This window comes from Podarcis bocagei, assembly GCF_964188305.1.
Source record: "Podarcis bocagei genome assembly, chromosome: W".
Taxonomy (NCBI): Eukaryota; Metazoa; Chordata; class Lepidosauria; order Squamata; family Lacertidae; genus Podarcis; species Podarcis bocagei.
This window is the reverse complement of record NC_138131.1, coordinates 54,903,932-54,929,150: the sequence shown is the minus strand read 5'-3', so window position 1 is coordinate 54,929,150 and position 25,219 is coordinate 54,903,932. Positions and strand designations below refer to the sequence as shown.

Sequence of the window (25,219 nt, the reverse complement as noted above, 5' to 3'; positions counted from 1 at the left end):
TCTGCGCCCTGACCAAAGGCCTGGTGGAACAGCTCTGTCTTGCAGGCCCTACGGAAGGATGTCAGGTCCCACAGGGCCCTAGTCTCTTGTGACAGAGCGTTCCACCAGATTGGAGCCGCAGCCGAGAAGGCCCTGGCTCTAGTTGAGGCCAACCTAACCTCTCTGTGACCTGGGATCTTTAGGGTGTTTTTATTTGCAGACCGTAAATTTCTCTGTGGGACATACCAGGAGAGGCAGTCCCATAGGTACGAGGGTCCTAGGCCGTATAGGGCTTTAAAGGTTAAAACCAGCACCTTAAACCTGATCCTGTACTCCACCGGGAGCCAGTGCAGCTGGTACAGCACCGGATGGATATGATCTCGCAGCAAAGACCCCGTAAGGAGTCTCGCCGCGGCATTCTGCACCCGCTGGAGTTTCTGGGTCAGTCTCAAGGGCAGCCCCACGTAGAGCGAGTTACAATAATCCAGTCTGGAGGTGACCGTCGCGTGGATCACAGTGGCTAGGTCAGGGTGAGAGAGATAAGGAGCCAACTGCTTAGCTTGGCGGAGATGAAAAAATGCCGCCTTTGTTATAGCTGTAATCTGCGCCTCCATGGAAAGGGAGGTGTCGAAGATTACACCCAAACTCTTAACGGACGATGCTGGCACTAATTGCACCCATGCAAGAGATGGGAGTTGCCCCCTCAATCCCATATCGCTCCGTCCCAGCCAGAGGACCTCTGTCTTCGAAGGATTTAACTTCAACCGGCTCCCACGTAACCATCCAGCCACAGCTTCCAGACATCTGGTCAGTGTATCTGGGGCCGAGTAAGGATGGCCATCCATCAACAGATAGAGTTGGGTGTCATCGGCATACTGATGGCAACCCAGCCAAAAACTCCGGACAAGCTGGGCGAGGGGGCGCATAAAGATGTTAAAAAGCATCGGGGAGAGTATCGCACTCTGAGGCACTCCACACACCAAGGAGTGGCGCGATGACAATTCCCCCCCCCCAAGCGCCACCCTCTGTCCCCGACCGGAGAGAAACGAGTGCAGCCATTGAAGGACTGTGCCCTGGATCCCCACGTCGGCAAGGCGGTGGTCCAGAAGTTCGTGATCGACCATGTCGAAGGCTGCTGACAGGTCTAGAAGAATCAGCAGCCCCGACCCGCCTCGATCCAGCTGCCTGCGGAGATCATCTGTTAGGGCGACCAGAGCCGTCTCGGTCCCATGACCAGCGCGGAAGCCGGACTGGAATGGATCGAGAGCAGATGTTTCATCCAGAAACCTACCAAGCTGTTCAGCAACCGCTCTCTCAATCACCTTACCCAGGAATGGAAGATTCGAAACCGGGCGGTAATTGGATAGATCTAAAGGATCTAATGATGTTTTCTTTAAGAGCAGACACACCACTGCCTCCTTCAGTTCCCCTGGGAATATCCCAGTGCCAAGGGACAAATTGATGATATCCCCCAGGGGGGCCCGCACCTTGTCTGGGCACGCTCTAATCAGCCAGGACGGGCACGGGTCAAGAGGACAGGTGGTGGGCTTTCCAGCTCGGAGGAGTCTGTCCACATCGGCTGGGGATATCCGGTCAAAGTGGTCCAATACTGGACCCGAGGACAGTCGAGGGGCCTCCAGTTCCTTTATTGTATCCAAATTGGCAGGGAGGTCATGGCGGAGCAACAGGACCTTCTCCGCAAAAAAGCTCGCAAATGCCTCGCAGCTGTGTGTCGAATTGTTATTTAAATTTGGCTGTCCTTCAAGGGACAAAAAATAAAATAAAAATAAAAATAAAAAATAAAAAAACCTAAAAGAAAAAGAGAAAGTGCTTTATCCACAAGAGGAGAGCTTTCCCACAGGCACCAGACCAGCGCATGAGGAGTAATAATAATTATTAACAACAGCAACAATAATTTATTATTTATACCCAGCCACTCTGGGCGGCTTCCAGCAAAAGATTAAAATACAGTAAGGAGGAGCTCTTTCAATCTATTTTCCCCATGGCTTTGGAAGCTCACCTGATGGCCTCCTTGTAGTGCATGAGGGCCTCCTGGAGCTTCCCCTGCTGTTGCAAAACACTGGCTAAATTTGAATGCGCAGCTGCAAACTCCGGGAAGACCTGCGGGGAAGAAGCTTACTCTTAGTTTCCCTGAGAAGCATTCTAAAGAGACGGAGGCTGCTCTTTGAGGCTCAAAGGTTGTGGGCGTGAAATAAATCCTCATTTGGATTGACTTGCAAAAATTAAGGAGGAGGAGGAACCTATGGACTGCCTTTTTAGCATGCATAGGAAATACTGTTGGGAGATCAGACTGTCAAATGACCAATGCCGTATTTTAAAGAGCCCCTCTTTGATGCTCAAATGTGGCAGGGGCTGGCTGCAAAATAAATCACCGTTTGGAATGATTTGTGGTAATGATAATAATAATAATAATAATAATAATAATAATAATAATAATAATAATAATAATAATAATAATGGGCCTATGAACTGCCTTTTTCGTACGCATAGGAAATACTGTTAGAAAATAAGACTGTCAGGGGATCAAGCTCAGCCGACACAGAGAACAGCATGTGCCCAGCTTTTATTTCAATTTCTGTACCGTTCCTTAACACCTTGCATTGTTCTTCTGATGAAAAAGCAGATTTTTGGTCATTCCAGGAGGCCTAGGAATATAAAAAGGGGGACAGACCCTCTTCCTTCCAAAAGGGACTTATCGGACCATGCTTTGTCGAGCCTCAAAATGCTACTTCACTTTCACTTCTTCACCATTATTTCCGTTATTGATCAAGAAAAATTTGATCGGCGATTTTTAAAAAGACCCAGACTAGGAGTCCAGGGTACGCATGCCTAACCCTTATATCTCAATTTAATTGTTGTAATTCTCCACGCACGTACCTCAAGAGCTTTCCGGTAGAGGCGGACAGCCTCCTCGATATTCCCTTGTTCTCGCTTGATGTTCGCCAGGTTATTAAGAGAATCCGCGTGAGTCGGACATAAACGGAGAGCTGTATTGTAGCATTCCTCGGCTTCGGCAACCTTCGAAACACAAAACAGAGTTTTTACACGAATATTAGTATGTCTTTCACAGGAGCCCAAAAGGCTGCTCTGTGATGTGATGGCTGGATTGAGGTTTGATACGGCCCCTCAGCTCCTGACGGTAACTTGGTATTAGAGCGGTTCATAAAAAACTCTTTTTTTGAAAATGCCTGCTCCAAAGTTCTTCTCTTACCAACAGTAGAGATTATATAGCTATATCTGGAATGGCATGCATATCAGTTAATATCTTTTATATATATATGCCAGCTGTCCTTTGTCAACAACCAATTGTTGCTGTTTTTTATATTGAATATATGCTATATGGTAACTGTTGCACCTCATAGGTAACTCAAGCCTTCTGCACGTCACAAAAGATGTATTTTATCAAAGTCATTGTTGAACTGAAATACAATTAAGAAGTATATTAATAGTGAAATGCAATTAAGAAGAAGCATATTAACAGTAAAACCCCACAATTGTTGAGCCTTTTTTAAGGATTTGACCTCAGAGGTGCTGACCTTTTTTTAGGATTAAAGTTCTTGAGCTTTTTTGGGGGAAGTTTTGCCCTAGTAAATAAACCGCCACGAGGGCCGGATTAAATCGACCAGAGGGCCAGATTAGGCCCCTGAACTGGACTTTGGACATGCCTGGTCTAAAAGAACATTGGGAAAATTTAAATTCTTTGGCAGGATAGCAGGAAATATGACAAAACCAATGCATTTTGAGATCTAGGAGAGATGGGTGGAAGGCCCCCAAAGTGGACTTTGGACATGCTTGGTTTAGGGGAACATAAATACAAGAGCAGACTAATCCGATTCAAACTCTCTTTCCCGCACACTTACCGTCTTTTGCAAGATGTATTTAAGGAAGACAGTAAGGGAAATGGTTTTGGTCATACTAAATCAAAATTAAGAGACAGAGTTGCTAGATAGTAAAAGAAAATCATTGCCAAAAACGTATAAGAATGGCATACAAAGGATGAAGAAGTTAAGTCGGTTATGATTAAATGGGCTCAAGATTTTGGTCATAACATTGAATTAGATAAGTGGGAAAGATTATGGGCAAAAACAATTTATTGAATGTACAGCACTAATTAAAAATTTAATGAAGGTGACGTATAGGTGGTATTTGACGCCGACTAAACTTGCTAAAATATATATAACTCAAGATAAGGCACGCTAGAAATGCAAGGAGAAGGAAGGGAATTTCGTCCATAGGTGGTGGATGTGCACTAAAGTCAAAGTCTACTGGGATATGATTTACAAAGAATTGAAAAAGATCTTTAAATATACTGTTATTAAAAAAACCAGAGGCTAATTTTTGAAAGTGATTTACAAATGCTAAAGTAAATTGTTTTAAGTAGAGTAAGAAGGTAAATAGGGCGATATATGTTCAGGTAGGCAGCTGTGGTGGTCTAACGCAGTTGAAATATATAAAAAATATATAAATTGTCCAGTAGCACATTGCAGACCAACTCAGTTTGGTCTTGGTAGAAGCTTTTGTATCTGAAGAAGTGGACCTGCATACAAAAAATTATACCAAGAAGAAGCCAAGTTTAGCAAGCCCTGTTTAGGGAAGGACTATTGTATTTTAATATTTTGTCGCCAAGAGTGGCTGGGGAAACCCAGCCAGATAGGCGGGGTATAAATTTATTATTATTATTATTATTATTATTATTATTATTATTATTATTATTATTATTATTATTATTATTATTATTATTATTATTATCATCAGGTGCTACTGGACAATTTTTAAAGGGTGATATAGAAATGCTAAGAGGATCGTGACTGCTTAAGAAAGCCAGGGAGTGGGAGCGGGGGAAGGGGGAGGGGAGTCGACGCTTGGTATGAGCAAAGTTGTATGTGACGATATGACAAAGGAAAAAATAAAAGAGGACTTCTTCTAGGTTCTGTACCCCAAATCCCCCCCCCCAAAGAGCCCAATTTCGAGGTCACCATCATCCGGAAGGCTTTTTTCAGCAAACCCTCTGACATACAGAAAGCAAAAGGGACCGGTTTCATTTTCTTTTTTTAATTTTTATTTTATTTATAACATAGTCCACAACAACTCATACATACAAACAGACCCACCACCATTGACTAATTATCAAAATTAAACTCCTATCCCCTTACACAAAGAAAACATAACATAAAAATAAAAGACTTTATTCTGTTAAATGGCCGCCTTATTTACCTCTTGTATACTATTTCTTTTGTATGGGATTATTACAATTTTTCCTAATTATGACTTAAACCACAAAGTCTCCTGTAGAAATTAATTGAAACAAGTCCAAGTGTATATTTTGGGGCACTGTTTGGTAAAGTATTCTCTGCATTTTCCCCATTCCTTTTGGAATTCTTGTCTGGGTTGTGCCCTAATTGTCTCTGTTAATCTGGCCAATTCAGCATGGGGTAAAAGCCTAAGAAAAAGCTAAACAACTTCAATCCTAAAAAAAGTTCAACAATTTAAACCCTAAGAAAAGAGCTCAACAACTTCAATCCTTAAAAAAAGTAAACAACTTTGGTCGGCCCTTATGGCCCTTCACTTCATCAAATCTGGCCCTCTTTGAAAAAAGTTTGGACACCACTGCCTAATAGGAAAGTTTCTGTATTTTTTTTTCACAGGCCCACCAGAAATGTATAAGTGTCCCTTCTTCTTTACTGCACCTCCAGCACAGTTTTTTTGTTTTATACATTTTAGCTATTTTGGCAGGTGTTAAGTACCATCTATAAAACATCTTTTATATAGATGTTCCCCCCACCCCAAGGCAAAAGGGACCAGTTTCTTACGCTGCCTTTCTCTTTCAGCGCGTTGGCCAGGTTGCAGTAGGCGTCAGGGAAGTGGGGCTGGAGCTCAATGGCCCTCTTGTAGGTATCGATTGCCAGATCGATCAGCCCCTGTTCGTAATACACACATGCCAGGTTGCCGTGGACAACAGCGTGGTTGGGACTCAGGCTCAGGGCCCGTAGGTAGGCTGCAACGGCTCTGAAATGAGATCAAGGACTGGTTCAGTTTCATTGTCACCAGGGTGGATAAAAATCTGTTTTTTAAAAAATAAAATGCTTTGGGAGGACGATTAAGAGGATCGAGGCGGGCCGGGACTGCTGATTCTTTTAGATTTGTTAGCGGCCTTCGACATGGTCGATCACAAACTTTTGGACCACCGCCTTGCCAACGTGGGGATTCAGGGCACAGTCAGACAATGGCTGTGCTCCTTTATCTCAAGTCGGGGACAGAGGGTGGCGCTAGGGAGGGAGTTGTCGCTGCGGCACTCCTTGTTGTGTGGAGTGCCGCAGGGCACAATCCTTTCCCAGATGCTTTTCAATATCTTTATGCGCCCCCTTGCCCAGATTGTCCGGAGTTTAGGGCTGAGTTGTCGTCAATATGCTGATGACACCCAACTTTATCTGTCAATGGACTCGGCCCCAGACACACTGACCAGATGCTTGGAAGCCGTGGCTGGGTGGCTGCGTGGGAGCCAGTTGAAGTTAAATCCTTCGAAGACAGAGGTCCTCTGGCTGGGTCAGGACAACATGGGGTTGGGGGGCCAACTCCCATCTCTTGTGGGGGCGCAATTAGTGCCAGAGCCTTCTGTCAAGAGCTTGGGTGTAACCTTCGATGCCTCTCTTTCCATGGAGGCACAGGTTGCAGCCACAGCAAAGGTGGCATTTTTCCACCTCCGCCGTATTAAGGAATTGGTTCCTTACCTTTCTCGCCCTGATCTGGCCAGTGATCCATGCGATGGTCACCTCCAGGCTTGATTATTTTAACTCGCTCTATGCTTAGACTCACTCTGACACCCTATATGGGATTTGGTATATAAATTTTCCCGTGGCTTTTTTGCTGGCCCATGTAGCACCAGCATGGATAGCTGGCTTGGGTGAATAGCTGATGTTTCCTCCCTTTGTAGTCTTGATGAGGCTGCATTTTAAGCTGTATTTTAATTAACTGGGGTTTTTTTCTATTCTATTTTATTGTAATTTATATTTGGTGTTAGCCGCCCTGAGCCCGGCCCTGGCCAGTGAGAGCGGGGTAGAAATAAATAAATAAATAAATAATTCGGGGAAGAATTATTTGTTTTAAGTTTTTCATGTGTGCGAAAACTCAGTCCAAGTTTTTCTTGGGGAAAAAATGTTTCAGCACATCAGTTAAGCAACATGGATACATATGCTACCATGTTACTGTTTTAGTGAAATAAATTGCTTAAATTGTTATGAAGGAAATGTTTCTTTTCTCCTTCCAATCAAGTACAGCAGAAAAGTTGTTCAAATAAAAAGTGTTCACTTATTAAAACTCACCATCATTTCGTCACAATCGGGCTGTATATAGCAGAACCAAATCATTTTGATATAACTGTAGAAAAGACTCTGAAGTTAGGATTCCAAAAAGGAAACCTGCCTCCGTTTGTCAATATTAAGAGGATGCCAGCAAGGCTGAACCTTCCGGTAAAAGGGGGATTTAAATCAAGTCTTATGGATTTGGGATTTAAATCAATTTGCTTTAAATAAAATCAACCCTCTAGGCAACAATGGGAGTTAGTTTGGGTATGGGTGCAACCACTAAACTGAGAATATAAGACGTAATGTGATTATACGCAAAACCAATAAAAAACATTTATATAAAAAAGAGAATATAAGCTCTATGCCTATTTGCTTACCTGTCAAATATACGCGCCTCCTTCAAGACGTTCCCCAGATTAATGTAAGCATCCAGGAAGTTGGGGTCCAGGGTCACCGCCTGAAAATATTTAAGATAATAGATTTTTGTTACTAATACAGTCATACCTCAGGTTGAAGTAGCTGCGGGTTAAGCATTTTCGGGTTGTGCTCCGTGGCGACCTAGAAGTAACAGAGCCCGTTACTTCCGGGTTCTGCAGCTTGCGCACGTGCAGACACTCAAAATGATGCCACACGCATCTACGGAAGCAGCAAATTGTGACCCGAGCATGTTCGCTTCAGGATGCGAACGGGGCCCCGGAACGGATCCCGTTCGCATCCAGAGGTACCACTGTATAACAGCATGGTTACTTTTAAATAAGTGGGTCAACTTTGACCTAGGCTGCCTCCTACCTACCTTCCTACCTTATCAATCTACCGACTTTATCTTATTATCTATCTACTTGCCTATCTATCTATCTATCTATCTATCTATCTATCTACCTACCCTATCTATCAAATCTATCTACCTACCTACCATCTAATCCAGGTGTGGCCCAACTTGGCCCTCCAACCCCCATCATCCCTACCTAACAGGACCAGTGGTCAGGGACAATGTGAGTTGTAGTCCCAAAACAGCTGGAGGGCCAGGTTTGGCCATGCCTGAATCTATCTACCTACTCAATCAATCAATCTAACTAATCTATCTATCCATCTACCAACCTTTCTTATATATGTATCTATCTAATCTACCTACCTAATCTATCTATCTAATCTAATCTAATCTAACTATCTATCATCTATCTAATCTATCTATGCAAGGAATATCAACTGTACGAGAAATGGTACCAACTAATGGTACTAACAGGACACCGGAGGCCCATTGCAGCTGAAAAAATGCCTCCAGTTTTAATATAAAAAAGAATGGGAAACGTTTATTGCATATTGACAAAAGCAGTGCACACGGGTTAATACATTAGCAGGATTAATTTTTTAAAAAAAACCCACCTGTAATGGTTAAATTTAAAGTAGAATCATAGAATCATACAGCTGGAATAGACCACAAGGGCCATCGAGTCCAACCCCCTGCCAAGCAGGAAACACCATCAGAGCACTCCTGACATATGGTTGTCAAGCCTCTGCTAACTGGGACTTTTCTCTTGCTTTTCTTTTGTGCAAATACCCCCTTCCCCCTGTACCTACCTACCTCTCGACCCTCCCAAGGCCTGCTACCTGAAAGCCATCGAGACCCAACCCAACTTTGCTGTGGCATGGAGTAACCTCGGCTGTGTGTTCAATGCGCAAGGGGAAATCTGGCTGGCGATTCATCACTTTGAGAAGGTAACTGTTACAGAGTTTCTGGGCTCTAGATGGGAAGGCCTGGAAAAATAATGATAATGATAACAATCCAATATAAGCCCCATTAATTGGGCTAGTAGCGTTCTCTCTTCTTCTGTTAAATAATGTTTTATTAATTTTTCATTAATCACAATCCAATAGAAGCCCCATTAATTGGGTTAGTAGCGTTCTCTCTTCTTCTTTTAAAGAATTTATTATTTTCATTCATAGCAATCTGATTTAAGCCCTATTAATTGGGCAAGTGGCATTCTCTTTGTAAATTATTTTTTCATTAATTTTTTCATTAATAACAATCCCATATGAGCCCCATTAATTGGGCTAGTGGCATTCTCTTTTTAAATTATTTTTTATTAATTTTTTCATTAATAACAATCAAATATAAGCCACATTAATTGGGCTAGTAGCATTCTCTCTTCTTTTAAATATTTTTTTATCATTTCTTTCATGAATAACCTGATCTAAGCCTCATTAATTGGGCAAGTAGCATTCTCTTTTGAAATATTTTTTTACTAATTTTTTTCATTCATAACAATCCAATTTAAGCCCCATTGGGCTAGTTGCATTCTTGCTGCCGTCGTTGCAGACATAAGAAGTCTTATACCTAGTGAGAAGGCTTCTGGCTTTTTTGACAAATGTATTTTCAAACATTTTCTTTAAACTCATCATATATTATTTCCCAGAAAGCCTTGACCAATGTCACATAATAACAGATGCATATTAGTATATCGCTGCTTCGCAAGATGTTGCAGGGCTGAATGAAGTGGTTTGTAATAACACTGTCAAAATTGGATGCAATTTTTAAATATATACAGTGGTACCTCGTTTTACATAGACTTCAGGTTATACACTCCGCTAACCCAGAAATCGTGCTTCAGGTTAAGAACTTTGCTTCAGGATGAGAACAGAAATCATGCTCTGGCGGCTCAATGGCAGCAGGAGGCCCCATTAGCTAAAGTTCAGGTTAAGAACAATTTCAGGTTAGCAAAGAAGGAAAACTACCCAAGACTTTCTTTTCAATGACGAAAAACTGTAATCTAATTGATGTTTGGAGACTTAGACATCCACTGGAGAAACAGTTTACATTTTATTCGGAACCAATTAGTCAATGTCAAGAATAGATCAAATTTGGGTCTCGAATGAACTAACTCCAGGCTAAACATGCCCAACTCCCTTAGCCGTTCCTCATAAGGCATCGTTTCCAGACCTTAGACCATTTTGGTTGCCCTCCTCTGGACACGTTCCAGTTTGTCAGTGTCCTTCTTGAATTGTGGTGCCCAGAACTGGACACAGTACTCTAGGTGAGGTCTGACCAGAGCAGAATACAGTGGCACTATTACTTCCCTTGATCTAGATGCTATACTCCTATTGATGCAGCCCAGAATTGCATTGGCTTTTTTAGCTGCCGCGTCACACTGTTGGCTCATGTCAAGTTTATGGTCAACCAAGACTCCTAGATCCTTTTCACATGTACTGCTCTCAAGCCAGGTGTCCCCCATCTTGTTTTTGTGCCTCTCATTTTTTTTGCCCAAGTGTAATACTTTACATTTCTCCCTGTTAAAATTCATCTTGTTTGTTTTTGCCCAGTTCTCTAATCTGTCAAGGTCGTTTTGAAGTGTCATCCTATCCTCTGGGGTGTTAGCCACCCCTCCCACTTTGGTGTCATCTGCAAATTTGATCAGGATGCCCTTGAATCCATCATCCAAGTCGTTGATAAAGATGTTGAATAAGACTGGGCCCAAGACAGAACCCTGTGGCACCCCACTAGTCACTCTTCTCCAGGATGAAGAGGAACCATTGATGAGCACCCTTTGGGTTCGGTGAGTCAGCCAGTTACAAATCCACTGAGTGGTAGCATAGTCAAGACCGCATTTTACCAGCTTCTTTACAAGAATATCATGGGGCACCTTGTCAAATGCCTTGCTGAAATCAAGGTAGGCTACATCCACTGCGTTCCCTTCATCTACCAGGTTTGTAATTCTGTCAAAAAAGGAGATCAGGTTAGTCTGACATGACTTATTTTTCAGAAATCCATGCTGACTATTGGTATCACAGCATTCCTTTCTAGGTGCTCACAGACTGTTTGCTTAATGATCTGCTCCAGAATCTTCCCTGGTATTGATGTCAGACTGACTGGGCGGTAATTATTTGGGTCCTCTCTTTTCCCCTTTTTGAAAATAGGGACAACATTTGCCCTCCTCCAGTCTGCCGGGACTTCACCTGTTCTCCAGGAATTCTCAAAGATGACTGCCAGTGGTTCTGAGATCGCATCTGCCAGTTCTTTTAATACTCTTGGATGCAGTTCATCTGGCCCTGGAGACTTGAATACATCTAAACTAGCCAAGTATTCTTGTACTATCTCCTTAGTTATTCTGGGCTGTGTTTCCTTTGCTGAATCATTTGCTCCAAATTCTTCAGGTCGGGCATTGTTTTCTTTATCGGAGAAGACTGAGGCAAAGAAGGCATTGAGGAGTTCAGCCCTTTCTGTGTCCCCTGTTTGCATTTCACCATCTTCTCCTCTGAGTGACCCCACTGTTTCTTTGTTCTTCCCTTTGCTACGAACATACCCATAAAAGCCTTTGTTCTTGCTTTTAACCTCTCTAGCAAGCCTGAGTTCATTCTGTGCTTTAGCTTTTCTGACTTTGTGTCTACACGTGCTGGCTATTTGTTTGAATTCCTCTTTGGTGGTTTCCCCCCCTTTCCATTTTTTGTACACATCCTTTTTTAATCTTAACTCAGTTAAAAGTTCTTTAGATAGCCACCCTGGCTTCTTTAAGCACCTTCCATGTTTCTGTCTCATTGGTATTGCCTGACGTTGTGCTTTTACTATCTCCCTCTTAACAAACTCCCAGCCATCATGAACTCCCTTTCCTTTTAGTATTACTGTCCATGGGATCTCACCCAGCACTTCCCTAAGTTTTATGAAGTCGGCTTTCTTAAAGTCAAGAAATTGAGTCCTAGTATGCTTGGCTGCTCCTTTCCGCTGTATAGTAAACTGCAGAAGAGCATGATCACTCGCGCCTAATGATCCTTCCACTTCTACCCCACTAACCAGGTCATCAACATTGGTTAGGACCAGATCTAAAATGGCTGTTCCTCTTGTTGCTTCTCCCACTTTCTGGACAATGAAGTTGTCTGCAAGGCCAGTGAGGAATCTGTTTGACCTTATGCTCTTGGCTGAGTTTGACATCCAACAAATATCCGGGTAATTGAAGTCCCCCATTACTACTATCTCCCTTCCTTTTGCATGCTTGGCCATCTGTTCCAGGAAGGCATCATCTATGTCCTCCGTTTGGCTTGGGGATCTATAGTAAACTCCCACAATGAGATCTCTCTTATTCTTCTCTCCCTTAATTTTGACCCAAATGCTCTCACTTTGGCTTTGAGGTTCTAAATCTTGGATCTCTTCACAGGTATACACATCCCTGACATATAACGCCACTCCTCCTCCTTTCTTGTTTGGTCTGTTTCTCTGAAATAGATTGTATCCCCCCATTTTTACATTCCAATCGTGGGACTTATCCCACCAGGTTTCAGTGATGCCTATTATGTCATATTTAGTTTGCTGTACCAAGAGCTCAAGCTCATCTTGCTTATTTCCCATGCTTTGCGCATTAGTGTACAGACATTGAAGTCCATTAATCATTCCCCCGTGTCTCTTATTTAAGGATTTTTTCCTCCCACCACTAGGTCTGCGTGCTGTTTGCTCCATTTGGTCTATGACATTTGGATGATCATCTTCATCAATTGATAGACTCCTACCTTCAGGAGCACTGTCTCCCTCCCCCACATTAGTTAGTTTTCCTGTCAATTTGGTTGGAGGGAGAAGGGTAAACATGTCCACGTAATCCCCATTGAGGATCTTATTCCTCTTCTTCTGGGACAAATGGTTCCCCAATATAAAATCAGTGGATTGATTGGTAGCAACTTTTACATCCTCCACCAATGCCCCATCCTTCCATGCCAGTACACCATTGAAGGTCTTACGATGGGAATTGGCCCTCCTTTCATGCGCCCAAAGTGGGATTATCTTCCCCCAAGCCCCAGTAGCTATCCATGGGGCCCTCGCTATCCGAATCAGAGGATGGCGTACCTGACTCATCCTCGGTCTCTGACTGCTTACTTCTCTTCTTCTTAGAGGACGTGTGCTTCCTCTTGGACTTCCTCTTCCCACCTTGGACCTCAACGTTGGCTGGGGTCGCACTTGCCGCTGGCTGAGGGGTGGGAGGTTCAATGTGCTCATCCTCCAGGGCGGAACCCGCGCTGTCCTCGGTAGAGCTGTGCTGGGGCTGCTGTTCCTGAAACACACTAGGAATGTCTACAATTTGTGAGACGGCGTTACCGCTGGCACCCTTGGCGGTGGCCTTCCCCTTGCCGGGACCCTTAGCCGGCGCCCTTCCTTTGCCTATGCTTTGGTTTGTTTTCTTAGCCATGGCTGCCTGTGCACGGGTATTTGGGCGACCTGTATTCGCCGTTTCTGACTGGTTGCTGCCCCCTGCAATGACGGGGATGTCCTGTTGAACTTGGTAGCTAGAAGGAGTGTCGGGTATCACCTCCTGTGACAGTTCCGGGGCTGGAAGCGCCAAAGCCCCCCTAGGCCTACACTGTCTGTAAAATGTTTCAAACGCCATGAAAAATTGGGCGAAGGCTTGAGGGTCGCAAGGCATGGCCGGCACTTGAGCGCCCCCATTGCCTGCGGGGGGTGCCAGCTGATTGGCGGAAGTGGATGCCTGCTGGTCTCCACCGGAAGCCATTTCAAACTGAATCGTGAACTGGAACCACTAAGTTATTCGCCTAGCAATTTAAAATTGCCTACCTAGGAGGTCCGTGTACCCCCTTACCCGTTCAGTATCACCTGCGCTGACTTAAATGCAATCGCAATCCACTGTCCGTGATCAGCAACACGGCCAAGAATTACCTAGCTCAGTATTGTCAACGCTGTCTAGCTTGCACTTGATTATGGGATTGCTAATTGCACCCAGTTCAGTATTATCAACACTGGCCTAGCTATTAACTAACCTTGAAGAGGTTGGCTAAACCTAGTTCAGTATTAACCACGCTGTCTCAGTCAGTATTAACCACACTGACTTAGGTCTAACCTAATTTCAGTAAGGCTCGGTGTGCCCTAATTTGGTCTATATGAAAATAATGGCTATATAATTAGCTCTAAAATGAACACAGTGTTATTTGAATTTAACCTCTCACTACGCAATAAACAAAACAGGGCAGCCTTTCCTCAAAAGGCGGGAGCCAGAATCACCAAACCCATTTCAATGGGCAATACTCAAAACAATGCAATCCAGTTACACAGGTAGGAACCAAAGAAAATAATTGTTTATTTCTCTATTTATTATTTATCTATAACAACTATGAATTGACTATACTAAATTATGAAACTTAATGCCTAGGCAGAGCCCGCGAGCAGAATGAGATAATTTGAATTCACCCTTTACTAAACCCCATAAATCGCCTCTGCGTTAAATTAGAATATTATTTAAAGGGGTAAAGAGATGAGATCACTTGTCAATTAAACTGCCCAATAAAGCACTTCATGGAGGATGAATGACACCCTCTTTAGAGATAAGGAGATTCATATGAAGGCCCAAAAAACCTTAAAGGACTACTTTGAAATAAATTTAAGGGCCGAGGTAGAAAAAAGAGTGATCTGGGACGCAAGTAAAGCTGTGATGCGAGGTTTCTTAATTCAACAAAATTCAATAAAGAAGAAGAAACAGAATGAGAAAAAGGAAAAGATTTTGGAAAAGATAAAGGAAGGAGAGAAAAAATTAAGAGCAAAGCCAAAGTCCCAGGAGATTTTGAGAGAGATTAAGTTATACCAAACACAATACATGGAATTGATGAACCAAGACATTGAATGGAAGATAAAGCAAATGAAACAAAAGACATTTGAATCGGCAGATAAATGTGGTAAACTTCTGGCATGGCAATTGAAGAAAAGACAGAAACTAAATACAGTTACAAGCCTAGAAGTGGATGGAAAAAACATATCTAAACCCAATGAGATTAGAAATTGCTTTTTGAGTTATTTCAAAAAACTTTATACTCAAGGACCGCAAAATGAAGAAGAAATAGACAAATTCCTTGACAAATATGGATTACAAAAAATCTCTCATCAAAGTAAGATGGATCTGAATCAGAGAATAACAGAGCAAGAGATAGAGGCTGCCATTCAGAATATGCAATTGGGCAAATCTCCAGGACCAGATGGACTGACCTCCAGATATTACAAATCTCTGAAGGAGTGGTTGATTCAACCATTAAAAGAAGTCTGTAATGAGATTTTAGAGGGGGAAAAAGGCACCTGAATCGTGGAAAGAAGCGTTCATTTCACTCATACCAAAGACAGAGACTGAAAAGACTCAATTGAAGAACTACCGCCCAATATCACTACTTAATGTGGATTACAAAATTTTTGCAGACATTTTGGCAAAAAGACTTAAAAAAGTGTTGATGGAGAAGATTCATAAGGACCAAGCAGGCTTTCTCCCAAAAAGGCACCTAGCAGACAATGTAAGGAACATAATAGATATTTTGGAAAAGTTAGAGGTGGATATAAACTCTAAAGCAGTATTGATTTTTGTGGACGCGGAGAAAGCCTTTGACAATATTTCTTGGAGTTTTATGAGAAAGAATCTTCATGGGATGGGGGTAGGGCAAGGTTTTGAGAATGGTATGGGTGCAATATACTCTGAGCAAAAAGCTAAGTTGATTGTAAATAATGTAATAACTGAGGAATTCAAGATAGAAAAAGGAACACGACAGGGGTGCCCAATTTCCCCATTGCTTTTCATTTCGGTTCTGGAGGTGTTGCTGAATATGATCAGAAATGACCAGCAGGTTAAAGGTGTACAGGTCGGAGCTAAACATTATAAGTTAAGAGCATTGGCAGATGACCTAGTATTGACTTTGCAAGAGCCAAACACTAGTACGAAAAAGGTTCTAGAAATAATCCAACAGTTTGGCCAGGTAGCCGGATTTAAGTTGAATAAACAAAAAACTAAAGTTCTAGGAAAAAATTTAACAGATATGGAGAAGGAGAAATTCCAAGAGGAGACAGGCTTGACGGTGGTTAAGAAGGTGAAATACCTGGGGGTTTATTTGACATCTAAAAATTTGAATTTGTATAAGGATAACTATGAAAAAAGTTGGTCAGAAATTGAAAAAGATCTAGAAATATGGTCAAATTTGAAACTGTCATTGTTAGGCCGAATTGCAGTGATTAAGATGAATGTATTGCCTAGAATGTTATTTTTGTTTCAAACCTTGCAGATTCTTGATAAGATGGAATGTTTTAAGAGGTGGCAGAAAGATATCTCGAAATTTGTTTGGCAGGGCAAAAAACCCAGAATCAAATTTAAAATATTAACAGATGCTAAAGAAAGAGGGGGTTTTGCCCTGCCGGACTTAAAATTGTACTATGAAGCAGCAGCGTTTTGCTGGCTGAAAGAGTGGATGCTCCTCGAGAACACAGACATTTTGGATTTGGAAGGTTTCAATAATGCATTTGGTTGGCATGTGTCAGGGGTTCAGAGATAGAGGCACAGGTGAGGGAGGAGACGGAGAGCGACGAGGAAGAATCCCAGGACAGTGAGGAAGAGGATGACAATGACTTGAGATCTTCCATGAGTCTCTCAAGTGAATCGGAGGATTCTCAGGAGGGGGCGCCCCTAGTCAGGACAAGGGGGGTCACAGGGGGGACCTGCCAGGAGCAGGGAAGCAGCAGGGAAACCCCGAGTGGGAGTGGGAGATCGGGGCCGGCTTCCCAGCAGGAACGAAGGGAAGAGAGGGGAGTTCCCAGTGTGACACACGGAGCGGAGCAGGAAAGAGACAGGGGAAGGAGATCGGGGCAGGACGTCCTGCCGGAAGAGGCGGAGAGAAGAAGAAGAAGAAGAGTTTGGATTTGATATCCCGCCTTTCACTCCCTTTAAGGAGTCTCAAAGCGGCTAACATTCTCCTTTCCCTTCCTCCCCCACAACAAACACTCTGTGAGGTGAGTGGGGCTGAGAGACTTCAGAGAAGTGTGACTAGCCCAAGGTCACCCAGCAGCTGCATGTGGAGGAGCGGAGACTCGAACCCGGTTCCCCAGATTAGGAGACTACCGCTCTTAACCACTACACCACACTGGCTCTCTGAGTAGTACAGGGAGTAGTGTAAGTGTCAAGAGGAAGGTCAGGGGTAGCGAACGCGCGCCAAGTTCAAATGTGGAGGCGCGCGGAAATGGAGAAAGCCCGGAGGAGGAGCCTAGCCCCAAAGCACGAAGGAGGGGGGAACAGGCATCTGAGGAATCCGCTTCAGGAGAGAGCAGGAGGGAAGGAACCCAGGGGGGCAGAAAGACCCTGCGGAAAAGGAAAGACAGGAAGAGGTGGTCTAGCACAAGCCTCTTAAGTTGGTGTAGAGGCGGGACCGACTCAGAGGGGACTTCAAATGTCTGACGTTAGAGACGCGGGGCTGCGCGCCTCGGTTGTGGAACCAATAATGAACTGCAATAAACATCCTTGTATATAAGAAGAGCTTGGCGTTGGTCTTTTGTGAGCTGAGACCTGAGGCAGCCTCTGACAGTAAGTCCCCTCCAAAAATACGCAATTTTTTTTTTTTTTTTGCAAAGCTCACGAAGTTTGGCAGCTATGAGTATGGAGCAGCAGATAGCTGAGCTACGCAACGCAGTCTCCCGGCTTACCACTGAGGTAGTGGTCTCCCAGAAGAAGGGGGAAGAGGCGGAAAAGCGGTGCCAAGATCTGCAAGCCAGGTGGGATCATGCATGCCAAGTGGGGTTCCCGGGGACCAAAGCTGCTGGAGTAGCACTGGGCAGAAGAGGGGGCAACTTGGTAGCCCACTTCGATGGGAACCTGCAGCAATACCCCAGTTTTAAAGCAGACGTAGAATATGCGCTGCATTTGCTTCGCGACGACTTTAAAGATGAGGAGGAGAAGGTGGGTTTCATTGTGTCCCACTTGCATGGGGAAGCGAGGGCTTGGCTGCGCAATCTGTGGCGCGAGGATTGCCCTGCTCGAAGGGACTCTGATGAATTTATCAAATGCATGGACGCTTGCTTCCAGTCTACCGTGGATGTGGATGTAGCACGCCAGCAGATCCATGGTTTAAGGCAAGGCAAGGCTTCAGTACGTCAGTACCATGCTCGCTTTTTCGCCTTGCTGAATGTGCTGCGATGGGAGAAAGATTCTCTGGCTGTCAGAGACTTATTTTGGGAGGGGCTCTCTGGCCCTGTGAAAGACGAGCTGGCAAGGGGGGACAGACCTAAAACCCTGGCAGACGTGGTGCAGCGAGCGCTTGCCATTGGAGTGCGCCAGGAAGAACGCCCTTGGCGCAATGAAGGGGGTAGCCAGCTTCACGCACCGTCTAGAGTGCCTCCTTTGTTTCCCAGAGATCCAGGACGTCCGCGTCTCTCACCTCAGCTGCAGGCAGGGGAGGAGCCTATGGAACTGGGGAGTGCAAAGGCTCAGTCAGTGGCCGGAGCCCCAACGTCCGGAACAGTCAAGAAGAAGCCTCCTAGAGGGAACAGGAAGTGTTACATCTGTGACAGTGCAACGCACATGGCGAAAGAGTGTCCCCAGAGGCTCCGGCAGCACACTGCAGCCTTGGCAACAGTAACTGCAGCAGCACAGCATGAAGAGCAGTCTCAGGGAAACGACAATGCCTGGCTGGAATCAGCAATGTTGGGGCACAGCCAGGCGAGTCAGTAGAGCAGTCCCCAGCGCTTTTGCAGCCTACAGACCCCCTGCCACCCAAACCTGTAGTGCAGCTCACTGCAACTCTCCAGCTACCTAATGGACGCACCCTGGAGGTCCCCATCACAATTGACAGTGGGAGCAACGCAGACTTCGTGGGGGTGCAGTTCGTCAAGCAGCATCGCATAGAGCTTCTGCCAGCCACGCTGCCATTGAACGTCGTCACAGTGGATGGCAGGAAGCTGCTGGGGGGGCAAGTGGTACAACAGACGCCGCCCATGGTGATGCAGATTGGCAATCACCGAGAAGTCATCAGTTTCAACGTCACCCGCCTGTCAGACACGCCTATAGTGTTAGGCATGAGTTGGCTGGATAGGCACAGCCCGACCATGGCGTGGTACCAGCGGCAGCTCACCTTCGGCTCGTCCTATTGCGCGCAGCATTGCATCCAGACCGGTCAGGAGGAGGAGGGCCAAGAGGAGGGGCAGCAGCTACGTCTCAGCATGGCGCAAGCAGTACCCCTCAAGTACAAGGGGTTTTTGGAGGTTTTCTGCGAAAAGGAGGCTGACCAGTTGCCACCTCACCGGCCCTACGATTGCGCTATTGACCTCTTGCCAGGGACAACGCTGCCGCCTGTGAAGCTGTATTCCATGTCCGAGGAGGAGCTGCAGGAGCTCAGGGAGTTCATAGATCACAACCTGCAGCGGGGATTCATCCGAGAATCGAAGGCTGTAGGGGGCAGTCCTGTGTTTTTTGTGAAGAAGAAGGACACGCCCCAAAAGAGGCTGATCGTAGACTTTAGATTCATAAACTCAAAGACAAAGCCCGCGGCCTTTCCCATGCCCAAGATTGACGACCTGCTCGCGACGGTGCGGAAAGGGAAGATCTTCACCAAGTTGGATCTCCGCGGAGCTTACAATCTCATACGCGTGCGAGAGGGTGATGAGTGGAAGACGGCCATGTTCACGCCGTTGGGCACCTACGAATACAGAGTTATGCCGTTTGGTCTCCAAAATGGCTCCCACTTTTTCCAAGCTTTTATGCATCACGTGCTAGCGGGACTCCTCTACAAGAAGTGCGTATGTTTCCTCGACGACATTCTGATCTTCTCAGAATCGCCGGAGGCTCACGAGAGCGACGTGAAGGAGGTCCTGCAGAGGCTACGGGAGCACAGGCTCTACGCCAAGCTGGAGAAGTGCCAATTTGACGTGACGGAGGTGGATTTTCTGGGCTATAGGCTGTCCGACAGGGGACTAGCCATGGACAGCGCCAAGGTCCGCGCGGTGTTGGACTGGAAGAGCCCGCGAAATCGGAAAGAGGTCCAGAGGTTCGTCGGCTTCGCCAACTTTTACCGCAAGTTCATCAGGGGTTTCGCCAGGGAGACGGCAGCTATCACGGACACTCTCAGCTCCAAGAAGAAGAAGTTCACCTGGACGGACCAAGCGGAGCAGTCCTTCAGGAGACTTAAGAGTCTCTTCGCGTCCGAAGAACAGCTGCTACACGTGAATCCTGGCAGGCCCATGAGGGTTGAGACTGACGCATCTGACAGAGCGGTGGGGGCCGTCCTCTTACAGGAAGACCCGCAGGGGAACTGGAGGCCCTGTGCTTTCTACTCCCGGAAGCTCAGCAAGTCGGAGCAGAACTACACCATCTGGGACAGGGAGTTGCTGGCCATCCACGCAGCTTTCAAGGCGTGGAGGCACTTCCTCATTGGAGCCAAGCACACCGTGCAGGTCCGCACGGACCACAAGAACCTAGAGTACTGGCGCACGGCGAAGCTACAGAGCCAGAGGCACATACGCTGGGCGGAGTTCTTTGCGGATTTCGATTTCAGGATAGAGTACATCCCAGGCGACAACAATGTCATAGCAGATGCGCTCTCCAGGAAACCGCAGTATCTCGAGGCAGCGGCACCGGTGGCAGCCAAGCACATTTTTGCACCGCAGGCGTGGGCGTGCGCTTCAGCCGCCGTGGACCTGGAGGCGGTGCGTCGCGCGTTGCAGGCGGATCCGTTCGCACAGTCCAAGATGGAAGAGGTGCGGAGGGGCACAGCGAAGGACGACGAGTTCCAGATACGCGACGGCCTGCTGACCCGTAAAGGTGCTCTCTACGTTCCGGGAGACGATCTCCGCGCGAAGGTTCTGCAGCAGTTGCACGACGCACCCAGCGCTGGCCACTTCGGCAAGGAAAAGACGACGGAATTAGTGGCCAGAGACTTTTGGTGGCCCCAGATGCGAGGGGAGGTCGCGGAGTACGTCGCCAGGTGTGACACGTGTCAAAGGTCCAAGCCAGTGCACCAGAAGCCAGCGGGACTGCTGGAACCGCTGGGAACGCCACTGCAACCATGGGAGAGGGTGGCGCTGGACTTTGTCACTGATCTGCCCAGTTCGCGAGGCAAGACGGCGGTGCTTGTGGTTGTAGACCTGTTCACCAAGATGGCGCATTTCATTCCTTGCGCGAAGGTGGCGACAGCGGAGCAAACAGCCAAACTGTTCATCGACCACGTGTTCAAGGTGCATGGGTTGCCACGGTCCATTCTGTCCGACAGGGGGCGCCAGTTTGTGTCCAGCTTCTGGCAGAAGCTCCTAGGGATCCTGCACGTCAAAATCAACCTGTCGTCGGCGAGACATCCGCAGACCAACGGCCAAGCAGAGAGGGTCAACGCGATCATGCAGCAGTACCTGAGATGTTACGCCAATCAGCGACCCGCGGCTTGGGTGGATTACCTGCCGATGGCTGAGTTTGCCTACAACAACACGAAGCACGCGCCGACGGGGGTGACGCCGTTCTTCGCTAACAATGGAAGGCATCCCAGAACCTTCCCGGGGCTCGTAACGAAGGGGGAGGGGGCGCCACAGGAAGCCGACCATTTCGCAGCAGAATTGCAAGAAGTGCACGACGAGCTACGGAGACATTTAGAGCTAGCTAAACAAGCCTATAAGGTGCAGGCGGACAAACACAGGAGGGAGGGGGAAGACATCCAGGTGGGAGACTGGGTATGGTTAGCGGCCCAAGCGGTGCCGGCCAAGTCGTTAGCTAAAAAGAAGCTAGGACACAGGCAACTAGGGCCGTACCAAGTTGAGGCCAGGATCAATCCCGTAGCGTTTCGATTGGCCCTCCCCGAGGGTTCCAGAATGCACCCGGTCTTTCATAGGTCGGTGCTCACCCCCTACAAGGCCCCACACAGATTTCAGGAGTCAGGGACGGCACCAGAACCAAGCAGGGAGTCGCCCAAGAGGGGGAGGTCACCTAAGGACGAACCAGTCAACGAGGTCACAGAGATTCTGGACTCGAGATGGGGGGAATAGGGAGTAGAATATTTTCTCGCCAGGGAGGGCGCCCCGGCCAGCGCCAACAGTTGGGTGCTGGACTACGCTTTGGACGAACCCCTCCTCAAGGACGAGTTCCATGCCCTTTTCCCACACAGGCCCATGCCAGCACAGTTTTTCGACGATTGGCTTTTTACGCCCACACTTTCCGCCAGCACCTTCCGAGGGTTCTCCTCCGCAGAGGAGACAACGCCAGAGTCGAGCCCTCCAAGGGGATCGTGTTCGGGGGTGGACACCGACCCTTCTTACTGGTGGGACGACCAACCAGAAGAGGACTGGCGCACGAGGTGGCGGATCGGTCCTTGGCAAGCAGACCCCACCCAGGCAACAGGGGGAGGGGAGGACGTGAACATGTTCGGAGAGGACAATGGGTTCGAGTACACAAACAATGAACTGGAAGCAGAGGAGATCGACGTCGACGACCTGTGTCCGGCAGCGACCTCCGCAACGACGGAGCCCCCGGAACCTGCGCCCGAGCAGCGGGAGGGGGGAAGGGGGGGCTTCGAGGGGGGGATGGATGTCAGGGGTTCAGAGACAGAGGCACAGGTGAGGGAGGAGATGGAGAGCGACGAGGAAGAATCCCAGGACAGTGAGGAAGAGGATGACAATGACTTGAGATCTTCCATGAGTCTCTCAAGTGAATCGGAGGCTTCTCAGGAGGGGGCGCCCCTAGTCAGGACAAGGGGGGTCACAGGGGGGACCTGCCAGGAGCAGGGAAGCAGCAGGGAAACCCCGAGTGGGAGTGGGAGATCGGGGCCGGCTTCCCAGCAGGAACGAAGGGAAGAGAGGGGAGTTCCCAGTGTGACACACGGAGCGGAGCAGGAAAGAGACAGGGGAAGGAGATCGGGGCAGGACGTCCTGCCAGAAGAGGCGGAGAGTAGTACAGGGAGTAGTGTAAGTGTCAAGAGGAAGGTCAGGGGTAGCGAACGCGCGCCAAGTTCAAAATGTGGAGGCGCGCGGAAATGGAGAAAGCCCGGAGGAGGAGCCTAGCCCCAAAGCACGAAGGAGGGGGGAACAGGCATCTGAGGAATCCGCTTCAGGAGAGAGCAGGAGGGAAGGAACCCAGGGGGGGCAGAAAGACCCTGCGGAAAAGGAAAGACAGGAAGAGGTGGTCTAGCACAAGCCTCTTAAGTTGGTGTAGAGGCGGGACCGACTCAGAGGGGACTTCAAATGTCTGACGTTAGAGACGCGGGGCTGCGCGCCTCGGTTGTGGAACCAATAATGAACTGCAATAAACATCCTTGTATATAAGAAGAGCTTGGCGTTGGTCTTTTGTGAGCTGAGACCTGAGGCAGCCTCTGACAGCATGCATATCTATGGTATGATAAAATTAAGCTGCATAGCGCCTTTAAAAATCATATTGTCAGAAAAGCACTGTTTAATGTTTGGATAAGATATAAAGATCTGTTGGAAAACAAAACCCCCAGATGGGTGTCACCAGTGGAGGCTAAGGCAGTGAAGAAACTCAATATGGAGGTCGGATGGCCGAAGTATTGGGAAATTTTGGAACAGGAGGGAGATAAATTGAAATTACAAAGTCATGAGAAAATGAAACATAAAGTACAAAATTGGTTTCAATATCACCAAATAATGGAATTTTTCAAACAGGATAGGAAAATTGGCTTTCAGGTGGAAAAATCAAAATTAGAGACTGAATTGTTAGAACCCAATACTAAGAATTTATCAAGAATGTATAACTTGCTGCTGAAATGGAATACACAGGACGAAACAGTTAAATCTGCTATGATTAAGTGGGCACAGGACATTGGCCAAAACATTATGTCTGCTGACTGGGAATGGTTGTGGAACACCGGTATAAAATTTACGGCATGCAATGCCTTAAAGGAAAACATTATGAAAATGGTTTACAGGTGGTACATGACCCCAGTCAAGCTGGCAAAAATTTATCATTTGCCTGATAATAAGTGTTGGAAATGTAAAGAGACTGAAGGTACCTTCTATCACCTTTGGTGGACATGCCCGAAGATTAAGGCCTTCTGGGAAATGATTTATAATGAAATGAAATAGGTACTTAAATGTACTTTCCCTAAAAAACCAGAGGCCTTCCTCTTGGGCATCGTCGGTCAATTGGTGTCAAGGAAGGACAGAACTTTCTTTATGTATGCTACAACAGCAGCAAGAATACTCATCGCAAAGTATTGGAAGACACAAGATCTACCCACTCTAGAAGAATGGCAGATGAAGGTGATGGACTATATGACATTGGCTGAGATGACAAGCAGAATCCGTGATCAGGGAAAAGAGACGGCGGAAGAAGAATGGAGAAAATTTAAAAGTTACCTTAAGGACTATTATAAACTTGATGAATGTTAGAATGTTGAAATTTTCAGGAAGAAAGGGATACAGTGTTATGAGATAAGATTATAGAAAAGATTAAGACGACAGAGGTTGGAAAGGAATATTTAGAAGTTGCTAAAAAAATATTTTGGACATTGGGATGCAGAAAGGGGGGGTATGGGGGAGTCCCGGAAAAGAAGTTTACGAAAAAATGTTACGAAATTATACGTGTTTGTATGTCTTTTTACGTGTTTGTTTGTCTTTAAAAATTTTGTAAAACCAATAAAAATTTTATAAAATAAAATAAAATAAAGCACTTCAATTAAATTTTGTCTGATCGAAGGCAGGCACTTAATAGATCTGTTAATTAATTATATTTTCATTTATACGTGACCTTCAATTAAATTTGTTTTATCCAGGGCTTTAGTTTAAATAGATCTGTTGATTAATTAGATTTCCGGATTAAAGTGCCCTGGAGCGCCAGGCACCTTGCATAAATCACCCTAATGCCTGTGAAGACACTGCTAAAAGTTGCCGGCACGCCCGGGGATTCCCCTGTTCTCGCGGGGGCAAAAGGCAAGCACCTGCGAGTGGAGTGTGTGGGAGGGGTTAGCCCGCAACCCCCTCTCCTCTCTAGCTCGGAAATGGCTTTGCGCTTACTTCATGTCGTGTTCTTTGCTGTTAATGCACATTGACACAGAAATCGCAAAGTGTGTGTGTCAGAGCTGCCCGAGGTCCCAGCTCACAAAGGACCAACACCAGTCCGTTGTTATATACAAAAGTCTTTATTGAAGTTCAGTTTCATCTTCACAACCGTAGCGCGCAGCTCTACGTCTGAAACTCTAGACCGTCG

The 25,219-nt window shown here is 46.3% G+C and overlaps 1 long non-coding RNA gene across 1 annotated transcript; it reads right to left on the bottom strand.

Annotated features, from left to right (window-relative positions):
• Positions 1-2,005: 2,005 nt before the first annotated feature.
• On the bottom strand, positions 2,006-7,760 carry LOC308578297. Its single transcript, XR_014003867.1, has 4 exons — positions 7,679-7,760; positions 5,811-6,006; positions 2,878-3,018; positions 2,006-2,100 (listed from the first exon to the last, which is right to left on the bottom strand). It is a non-coding gene; the product is annotated as an uncharacterized lncRNA (long non-coding RNA).
• Positions 7,761-25,219: the final 17,459 nt, after the last annotated feature.